Here is a 10,000-nt window from a genome sequence, read left to right as displayed (position 1 = left end):
CCCCGTTGTGGAAATGTATACCCATAGTTTTTGCTTAAAAAAAAAATTTTGCCCCTAGGGTATGTTGCCCACAGTACATCTGATTTTTGCATCTGCATGTGTTTGTCAGTACCTTTTCCTGAGCGACGTGTAAAGTCATCACAACAAAACTACATGAGGACAGCACCTTTACGAGTCATTTATAGCAGTGGCAAACATGGTCCAAAAAAGCCTCCCTTTGGGCCCTTCCCCAGTAATTTTCCCGGGTTTAGGGAATTTTCCCACTCAAACTTCCTCCTACAGCGGGGCCTTTGCATGAAGGTGGGGTAAGCCCTCAAAAAACCAAGCCCTGCAGCTTTCATGGTTGCCAGTTCCAAGTAGTATCATAGCCCTTTTCAGGTCAAAAAAGTGCAACATTGACATCGCTGGCAAAGGGAAATTCTTTTAGCTTTTCCCCTTCCCACAAGTGCATCGTGGTCTTTCAATTTTCAAATCCATGTGATGTGGGGCGGGTGAGGAAAATTAGTCTTAATTCCCTGGGTGGAAGCCCTTTGCCGGGTTTTAGGGACGGGAAGATTAAGCCTTTTTCCATGTGGATGGCACTGTGCCCTCCCTAGGGACCCTATTAAATAGGTCTAACGGAACTTTAGGAGCTTCCGTAAGGAAATTTTTCAAGTTGTATGGAAGTTCTGAGAGTCCTCTGAAGAATGACACGGTTTTACTTCTTTTAAAGCCCAAAAGTGAGATTGGGTGTGTAAGACGCTTGAGGAGAATCTTCCATGGATTTCGCTGCTTTTTTGAAACATCTTTTTTGTCGTGGGTTTTTATACCATCTATCTTCAGAGCTGGTGTAACGGGATGTTCTTTCCAGTTTTTTTTATGCCCTTTGTTCCTCCCCCTGCTAAGGGGGGGTTTTACTTTTAATCGAGGAGACATCTGTCTCCATGCGCGTTCATTTGGGAGGTACTACCCACATTTTTGGGAATAAAATTTTTCTGTGCAAGTGAATTCGTGATTTGAAATGTTTAAACAGCATCTTGAACCTTTTGGAAATCATTCCAGACCCTTGTAATACTCCCAGTTGATAAAATGTTTCCAGCCCATTTTTAAAATTTGCTATCTCTGTTTCCCCTTTGGCTGCAAACCATTCACCGCCCCAAAAGTATTGGAAAGCATTTGCTTCCCCGTAGTTTTCCCCTGCCCTCCCAAGTAAAATCAACTGTGAATGGGGGTGAAAAAATTTGACAGGCACAGGAGAATATCCCAGTTTAAATTTTGGGAAAATTTGGGGTTGTCACTTTTAAAAAAAAACTGCATCTACTCGAGAAAAGGACTAAAAGGCCTTTTCCTCGGGGGTTTGCACAAAGGTCTCTCCAAAAGTTATGCCCCTTTGAAATCCCCAAGTGTAGAAATGGAGTGGCAAGCCAAGTAGATTTTTGTAGGGCATCCCAAAAAATTGGGTTACAGAGTATCAAATTTTCGGGTTCCCTTTTTTGCATGAATCCTGACAGTCCTTTTGGATTAGGGTACCCATTCTTCATAAGGTGTTTGGCAACCGGGTTTAAGGGCCCTCCCCCATATTTTAGGCGTCCCTTTCCAGGATTTTGGAGTCCCTTTTTAAAGGGTTTCGTTTTACCTTGGGAATAGTTTCCACAGGCTTTTTTTTGGACAGGCCAGGTTTTCTTTGCCTGGGCAAAGGGCGGGGTGGCAGTGGAGCTGTCACCTTGGGTCCCTGGACCCCGCTGACAGCCCAAGGATCCCACTCTGAGGGGAGCTTTTGAACGGGCTCAGGTTTCCTTTTGCCGAGAAAAGGGATCCCTTAGCCTTTTTTTAGGGCTTCCCCTAGCAGCAGAGGCCCCTGTGGATGTGGTGGCAGCTGGAGTGTCACCGTTGAGGCCCTCTGGACCCCGATGATGGCTCCAAAGCCCTTTATTTGGGGGAGGAAGAGCCCTCAATAGCTCCTCACTCCTACTCTTTTCTGGTGGAAACAATTCCCAGAAGCATTTTCAGCATTTGGGGATTGATTTTAAAGGTATTGGGAGAGTGTGTGGTTTAAAAAAAGATTGGAGGGGGGGGGATGACAGGAAGGAGGATGGGTTTAAACCGAGGCAAAAAGATTTTTCCCCAGCGTGCAAAACAGCCAGGGCACAGCTTTGCCTCGGAAAACTCTTTTCTTTTTCCTTTTTTTTAAAATTTTGTACTTTTTTACTTTTGCTCGTGAACTTCATGATTCTTTGCAGTGGAAACGCATTTTGGGGGGGCATTTGTCATCTCTTGAGCCCTTGTACCACATTTTACACACATCTTGGTTGTCTATTTCCTTAAAAACAGCAAGGTTGGCTCCATGCCCATAACCCTGGTAGGGGAAGCACTGATGGGGTTTTGGGCACATGGGTTTCCCTTGGGTGGTCCATCCCCAACTTAACGATTCTGGAAAAACTAACGTTTCAAAAGTTAGGAAAAGAGTGGTGTCGACTTTTCAAACCATAAAACTTTTCTTAAAACTTTTCTGCCACACTTATTAGCTCCTCTAAAGTTTTCCCCCCCAAAATACCTCATAGGCCCGGGAAAAAGACAATTCCCTTATACTGTTTGAGTGTTTTTGTGAGGAGAGCATGAAATTTGAGCCCCAGGATTGTCACGCTCACACCAACGGTCCCTTTCTTTTGGTAAAAACCCCAAACTATAGGCAAATCTCGCTGTGGGGGGGCAATGGCACACCTGAACCATTTCGTGTACTTCAAAAATATAAAGATCAATGAACACCATCAATGATCTTCTTTACTAGGTACTTATTATATAGAACTTTCATATTAACAGGTAAGTTTTTCCTTATGGCTTAAGAATTTTCCCCTTTCTTACCTGGTTTGGGACCCCGTGAGCTTATGATTTCCATCCTTGCCTTTTGGAAGCGGGAAAGGGTTTTCCAAGATGCATGTGACTTTCCAGGGGAATGGCTGGGGGATTGCATGGACGAAAAGGGGAGAAGTTCTTTGTAAATTTGTAAAAATCATGCAAATTAAATTTTTCTTCTCCCCCCCCCCACCACTTTTTGGAGTCCAAAGGAAGTTAGGGCGCTCAAATTCTCCAATAGCCACGGAGTTTTGAGGAAATATACGCAGCCCTATTATGATGGCAGTGGAGGGACCTAGCATCCCGGGAAAACTACCTGTTTGCCCCCCAGCCATTTTTTGCCCAGCATTTAACTTGACGGCCCCTTATAAAAGGTACCGTCTAACCAAATGAGGTAAAGAGATGTTTTGCTGTGCGGGGGACAGATGCGCAAGTTTTTAAAATCTGAAAGTTGGTAAATTTTGGGGTTAAGACAAGCGCAGGGTGCTTTGAGTTTCTCCCGGTTAAACTATCCCTTGAAGGTTTTGCCCCAAGTTTTACATAAGGGGAGACTGGAGAGCTTTTGAGAAAAGTTTAAGAACAAATAAGATGTTAGATTTGCCAGAGAATAAAATGGTGTTTGTTTATTACATGAGAAGGTCCCCGGCTTCTAAAAAGCGCAAAATTAAAAATTTAATCTGAAAAATTGTAAGAAAAAAAAAATTTTAAAAATCTCTTTTAATTAGAAAATCCTTTTTTAACTTAATGCTGGAAATTGAGCTTGAATGATCTTCCCCCCCTCGTTTTTAGCAAACCCCCCCAAACTCTTCGCCCTCGACCCCCCCCTAGACCTGTTTTTAGCTTTTGAAAAGCCCTGTCTTTGTCATATAAATTTGCAAAATTATCTCCTTGTTCCTTCTTTTTTTTTATTCGTCTGAAATTGTTATGATTTGTTATTTTCTACTGGGGTTTTTTTCCCCCTTTTATAATATTTGTCAAAGGCATGCCACGGGAGTATACCCGGGTAGCAGCGGGGCCCGTGGTGGGCTGATTAAGTCCACATAACGGGAACCCTGCTGGAGGGTTAAAGGGGCATCCAGGTTTAACTACCCCTCCTTCCCCCAAGATACACAAAGCAGAGGTGGGGGGGTAAAACTCGGCTCCCTACCTCTAAATTTAGAAAACCCATGAGGCCCTCAATCCCGAGGCAAGGGCCCCTAGTTACGGGGGCGACGGGATCGCTCGGGAGCAAAAGGGTGCTAAGAACCCCAGTTAACAACGGCCACCAAAACGTTGTGCCCTTTGCACATAGAACGACAAGGGAAAGAATCCAAATTACTACATTATTTGGGAACTCTTTTTTCTTTAAAAAGGGGATTTTTTAAAGACTGGGGCGAAAAACAAAAAAACTAAATGATAAACCTGCTCTTTTAAAAGGGGAAACCCCCCAGGGTAGCAAGAGAATTTGGGGGAAAGGGTTTTTTTTTGTTCACAAACATTTAGAAAAAAATATTTGGAAATTTCTAAGTAAAAGGAAAGGTGCTTCATAATAATAAAACTAAAACAATAGGAAAAATTTAAAGATTTTTTCAATTTATGCCCAACCGCAGCCACAGTGATGAAGAATAGAGAGCTTTATAAAAGATGTTCATTAGCCAGAAAAGAGAGTAAAAAAATTTTTCACAATAATTAGGAGATTTTAAGCCAAAAATGGGAAAAAAGACAGTAGGAGAAACCTAATGGGATCAGGGAAAAGGGTTTTTTAGGAATAGGGGGGAAAAATGCAGTTTTTTTTGAAAATGATAATAAATTTTAAAATGAGAATAGATTTTTCAAAAAAAGACTGAGCGGAAATAAACATAAAAATCGCCATCTGACTCAAAAACAAAAATGACTTCAAAAATTTAAAAAAAGCGCAAATAGTAAAAAGGGGAATATTATAAATAAATGTTAAACGCGACCTTAAATTAAATTACGCTCAAAAGGGGAAAAGGAGAAAATTTATAAAAAAAACCCACACCCAAAATTTTTAGCAACTTGAAGACCAGAGAACAATTTTAACCAACACCCAAAAACAATATTCATTTCTCAGCGACGAAGTTCAAAAAGCCCAAATAAACAAAAAAAAAAACAAAAGTCAATGAATAAAAAAGAAAGGCACTAGATAGGCCGTAAGAAAGAAGGGGCAAAGCTCCAGAAAGTTCTGGGGGAAAAATAAGATTTATGAAAAAAAATGGGGCAGAAAATATTGTCAAACGGGACAAGATAGAATTAGCCGAACAACAAAGACTATGAATAAAGAGAAGAGTAAAGATTAAAAAATTTCATACTCAAATAAAAAAATGAAACAGTGATCTAGGTACTACATGAAAACTTTTAAAAGGGGAGACTGGGAATAAGGAGAAATAAAATTGCATGCAATAAAGAAACCCAAAGGAGAGTAAAAATGTGGAAAACTTTACAGGGATCATACAACTCAAATGAAAAGCCCTGGAAGAAGTGAATGGGTAATTAAGACGCAATTGCTCAAAAGAAGAAATTAAAAAAAAGGCTTTAAAGGGATGAAGGAAAGGGAAAAAACCAAGGAAACATAATAGTAAGACCTTTAATAGATGCAACAGTGAAATAGCCCAAAACTTTTTAACAAAGCCTTTTCAACAGGAAAACGGAATAATGCAAAAAATTTTTTGAACATAAAAAAAGGGGGGAGAAAGTACCGACCCAAAATCCTTTAGTTATTACAAAAATATTCACAAAAGTCATACAACCGCATATCTGACAGTCTGGTTTAACCCGTCAGAGAACAAGCGGGGGTCCGCATGGATCCTCAACAGCAGACCCTATCCCAACTCCCCAAAAAAAAAAAAAATTGGAAACCCTTGGTATGGCATTTTTGATTAAGAAAAGGCTTTTATCTGTACAAGTACCAGAGTACTGAATTTCCGAAGACAGGGAGTAGGGAGGTATATTGAAAACAGGAAGAAAATACAAAGATGGGACACAACCCCAAGCTCCACACGGAAACTGACAAAATACCAAAATTAAAAAAAAAGTTAGGGCGATACCATTCACCAAAACTGTTTCAGTGTCTGAGGAAATATTAAAAAGCTAGAAGGGGGGAAAAAGGGTTCAGTATAGGAGACGAATACCTAAAAAATCAGATTGCAGAGATAGATCTTTTTTAGTGAATTGCAAATGAAAAGCAGCAACTAATAAAAAGATCGAATAAAATAGAACTTAGGATGAACGAAGAGGAAATTTAAACAACACATCAGTCTAGGCTGGAGCGACACAGTAGATACTAAGAGGCCCCTTTCCTTTTGTTTTTAAAAAAAAAATCTTTAACCCCAAAGAGCCTACAGTTTTTGACCCATGGATAAAAAAAATGGACAACAACCAAAAACTGGGAGGAAAGTAAGTGCCCCGGAAGGATGGAGAAATTTTTATGCGGGATTAGCCTAAAAAGGGTCGGATGCAGCGACGTGGATCAGGGAAAGACAAAAGTAGAAAATATATTTGTCATCTCAAAAAAAAAAAATGGCAATGACAGGTCAATACTCGGAGAAGGTCAACAGATGACAAAGAAAGTAACAGACTGGGTTTATAAACAATATAAAGAGGCAAGAGCCGCCAGTGACAAGATGGTGAGAAAAAAACGAAATTTGGGGCCGAGACTGGAAAAAAAAACAAAGACAGAAAAGTTTGAAAAGATAGGAGAGGCCCATGCCCTTTTGGATTGATAGGGTGATGATGAGATATATAAAAAATGAAATGTTTTTTATATATATATTTATTATATATATATTAATGATAGATAAAGAAGATAGATAGAAGATAGATAAAAGATATATTATTAAAAATAAATATATATAAAATATATAAAATTATTATATATATGTATGTGGGTATAATTTTTTTTTTTATTTAAAATTTGTGTATATATGTATATATATATATAATAATATATTTTAATTAATTTAAAATTTTATATATTATGTGTGTGTGTGTGTGGTGTGGTTGCGGTGTGTGGTGTGTTGGGTGTGTGTGTGGTATAATTATATAACTAATATACAATGCAATACAACAACAAAAATTAAAAATATATATATATATAATATATAATATTTTAAATATTATATTAGGATATAGATATGATAATAGTATTGAATAAGTATTTTAAATATATAGAAAAGATACAATATAATATAAAATTTTATTAAAATATAATATTAAAATATATATGTAATAGTATATTCTTTTACACACAACATAAAACACACACACACACACCCACAAAAACAACAACACACCACAAATATATAATATATTTTATATATATATAAAATTATATATTATATATATCATCATAATAACGGTATGCTTGTTTGAGCAGCCGGGGCCCCCCACCATCCTTCCCACTAAAAACTCGATTTACGTTTTTTTTCATTATCCATCGACAGCCCGCAAATATCTTTGATATTGTCGCTCAGTTTGTCCGGTTTTCCTCTTCCCTGTTCCTACACCATCCCTGCACAAGTTTTTCTCAATATTTTCTTTCATTCATACCAAAAAACTTTAAATTTTTTTGTTCAAAATGTCCAACGCGGTCTTTTCAATTTATTTTCTCAGCCTTTATCTTGTCTTCTTCCGCCAGTAAACGCATACTCGCTGTAACACCACATTTCAAAAAAATGACTTTTTCTTGTTATTTCTTTAACACCCAAAACTCAGAACCTTGAGCAATTGGGAAAACTAAGAGTTCAAAAACCCCAGCTTTGTCCGTAAAGGTAATGTTCGGGGGTTTTTAATGTTTTTGAGAGCAATTTTGGCGCTTTGGCAAAGGTAACTTCTTTTTACTCCGGTGAAATCATATGATTTGTTAAAACGCTCCAAAAATAAGTGAACTCTTTCAATTTTTCCCCAATCATTCCGTTTAGAACAGTTCACAGTTCATTGCCGGTTAAACTTTGAAACTCTGATCTTAGTTTTTCTTTGGGATTAAAAAACAAGCCAGCCTTTTCGCGCTTCTCTAATTTATTAGTATTGTTGTAGTTTAGTGATACTGCTGGCAATCAAAAAAAATTCATCGGGACTCAGATTGATATTTTTTATCCTCCAACATCCAATTCCTTTAAAATTTCTAGGCACCTCTCATAAATTTTTTCAGAATAATTTTAAAGAGGGCGGGCAGAAACAACCCTGCGTACCCGTTTGACTTTGAACCCTTTGTTTAACCATAAGGGTTTTTAAGCTGCTTGTTTTTGGTCATACAAAGGGTTTTATTAAATTTGGGTGATGTGTTTGGAAAAATTCTACGTAAATGTTATTCCAGAGGAATCGTGCAACAGTACAAAAGCTTTACATAATCGATGAAACACAGGAAGGCTTTTTGTGTTCTTGTTTTTCTCAATCAATTTTTAAATTTTTAATGGTTTCTACCTTTCCCCGGGGGAAAACCCGCTTTCGTCGCAATTTTCCCCCTTAACTTCAACTTTATTTTTTCACAATAATTTCAAAAAAAATTTTTGTGCTGTGACTTATTTAAGGGAATTGTTTTTATTGTTTCATTGGAGGGCGTCACCTTTTTTTGGTATGGGGTAAAGCTGATTTTACCCCGTTTCTGGCCATTTTTTATTCCATATTTTTTTACAGAGTTTTGTGAAAAAAGATTCAACACTTTGCCAGCTTTTAATTAGTTTGCTGTTTTTCACTATTCGGGGGCTCTTTTATTCTTTCTTTTTTTATGGGTTTTATAACTTGTCCCGCAGTGGCGGTGGGTTTATCCCGCGTCATTAATTAATGTGGTTTTTTGATTTTTATTTCTTTTTGTAAAGTTGGAAAAAATATTGTTATCTATTTTGATTTTTTTCCATCACTAAAACAAGTCCATCTTTAGTTTGTAGTGCCATTTTAGGTTTAAATTTTGGTGTGATGTTGTTCTTGGTAGGTTCTTTTGTTTCTTTTTTATAGAACGTTTTCAATTCTTGGCAATGTTTATTTAAATATTTTTTCCTTTTTTGTCGAATAATCTTTTAATTTTTGTATTTTTTTTTTTGTAAATTACTTTTTCAAATGGATTTATTTATACCTTTTTTTTTAGGGATCTTTTGTTCAATTTTACTTTGTGTTTTTTCAGTAGCCGGGGGAATTTGTCTTTTTTTTTTTTTGGGGATAGTTTTTTTAAGCATCTCAGAGGAGTTCTTTTCCCTTCCCACAATCATTTGGGTATTATAAATATATATATATATATATATATTTTAATAAATATTATATGTGGTTGTGTGGTGGGTGTGGGGTAGAATAATATTATATATAATATATATTATAATATATTATAATATATATTATGTAGTATGGAAAATATATAATGTATATATACAATATATGTATATTAAATTATATATATATATATATAAAGATATAATATATAATTTATGTGTATGTAGGTGGTGGGATAAAATATATACATTTTTTATACATATATATAGTATATATAATATAATATAATAAAATATTTTAATATATATATAATTCTTTTAGGTTGATATAAATGCCCAATGACATTCTACAAGATTTTAATTTCTAGGATAAAACCAGACGCTCCGTTCCCCGGGATTTGTAGGTGGCACAGGCTTTTTTAGAAAAATGTTTGGGCAAAAACTTCATACGAGCAGGTGATTCCACGGGAGTTGTACAACCCCAACGATCTCTTTTTCCCCTTCCCGTGAGGGATGACAATGCCCTCATCAGGTCGTCATCGGATGGACGCCATAAAGGGGGGTGGAATTGGGGACCCAAAACGCTTGTAGGGTTTTCGGGCTTTTTCCCCCACAAGCCTACATGGGTTGGGGGGCGCCAAAAACCAGGCAGAGTAAATTTTTTCCATTTTACACCCCCCCAGTTTTCCCTCCCAATGGGACCCTTTGCCCACCTCACTTGCTGGGTAGGTGGGCACCCCTTCCCCCAACCCTTTTTTTTTAATTATAGTTTACTGCCAGGGGTTTTATTGGGGGAGGGGACGGCAAGGCCCACCACCCCCAAGCCCCCCCATTTAAATAAGGGGCACCAACACACACATAAATGTTTTTTATATATATAAATATATATATATATAATATAATATAATAAATATATTATAATATATGTGTTGTGGTTTTTGGGGTGTGTATGTGTGTGCGTGTGTGTGTGT

General features: G+C 37.1%; 1 protein-coding gene across 1 annotated transcript in view; it reads left to right on the top strand.

Moving 5' to 3' along the window:
* Positions 1 to 10,000, top strand: part of LOC119578738 (aromatic-L-amino-acid decarboxylase-like) — a 149,702-nt gene that overhangs the window by 52,189 nt on the left and 87,513 nt on the right. The gene's annotated exons all lie outside the window — the stretch shown is intronic.

This window comes from Penaeus monodon, chromosome 2 (assembly GCF_015228065.2).
Source record: "Penaeus monodon isolate SGIC_2016 chromosome 2, NSTDA_Pmon_1, whole genome shotgun sequence".
Taxonomy (NCBI): Eukaryota; Metazoa; Arthropoda; class Malacostraca; order Decapoda; family Penaeidae; genus Penaeus; species Penaeus monodon.
This window is presented reverse-complemented; position numbering and strand designations above follow the sequence as displayed.